Raw genomic sequence first — 1,217 nt, 5'->3', positions numbered from 1 at the left:
AAAATAAAATAAAATAAAAGGCCTATTGTTCTTAGCCCACAAACCCAAAGAAAGTGGCATCACAGGGATTTCTCTGGGAGAGGTTTCCTGGGCTGCCCAACCCCCTGTCCACCCTCCCACTGCCCGCAGTCCTGGCCGAGGCTGCCTGGGACACGTCCCTCCCCAGGGCCGTGTTGGAGGTGAGGGACCAACTCCGCCTCTCCCTGTCCCAGCCAGCTGGTTCCCGAAACCCACTTTCCACCCTGGCCCCGCAAAGGAAAACGGTGTTTCCACCCCAGCCAGAAATGAGTCCGCTGAACCCGGGTCCCGGGGATGGAGGGAGGCCCCACTGGAAGCCAGGGAGAGGAGGGAAGAGCTCTGGAAAAGCCAGCGCCCCAACAAACTGGATCGCCAGGCTCTGCTTGTTCACCCACAGCTGAGGGCTTCAGAGATGGGGAGTCAGAGAGGGGGTGCGCCCCTCACTTCCCCAGCCAGGGAGGGACCCAGCTCCCCACCTCCTCCCCAATCAGGGAGGCACTCAGTCCCTCACCCTTCCCCAGCCAGGGGGGACTCAGGCCCCCACCTCCTCCCCAGTCCAGGGGGTCCCAGCCACCCTGAAGCCTCTCAGAGCCCAGCCACCTCCCTGGGCCACGGGGCCACCTGCTAGGTGCTTGCTAGGAAGGCAGGAGGCTCCTGGAGGTGAAATAGCAGATTTTCGGAGCCAGCCAAGGGCCCAGCCTAGAGAGGCGGCGGCTGAAACGCTGAAAACGCAGAGGGCTGCTGGAGCCACGGCGTCTCCCCACGGCACAGGTAATGACGGGGCTGCCACGGGAGCTGCCGGACAGGTCTGTGGGGCCGGGACGGGGCGGCCAGGACGGCCGGGGTCAGGCTGGGTTCATCAGTGCCTGCAGACCTGCGGTGAGCTCCACAAATATGCAGGGGGTGGAGGAGGGCCTTACACCCGAGGGGAACGGTCCTGCCTCGTGCCTCAGTTTCCCCTTCCTGGCTACTCCCCCCCCCAACAACCTCCCAGCTGTCGCTAAGGAGATCCGACCGCCGGGTGGTCTAGAAATGCCCCCAAAGTGTGGCTTCGGTGCCTCTGCGTCAACACAATTGGTCTGTCCTCATTCCAGGAACCAGGCTGGGGGTGGGGTGACCTCTGACCTCACACTGCAGCCTGGCCTGGCAGCGTCCTGTCCCCGGGGAGGGAAGGAGGGGAGGAGGAGAGGAGGGGAGGA

This window comes from Cebus imitator, unplaced genomic scaffold (genome assembly GCF_001604975.1).
Source record: "Cebus imitator isolate Cc_AM_T3 unplaced genomic scaffold, Cebus_imitator-1.0 Scaffold524, whole genome shotgun sequence".
Classification (NCBI taxonomy): Eukaryota; Metazoa; Chordata; class Mammalia; order Primates; family Cebidae; genus Cebus; species Cebus imitator.
This window is presented reverse-complemented; position numbering follows the sequence as displayed.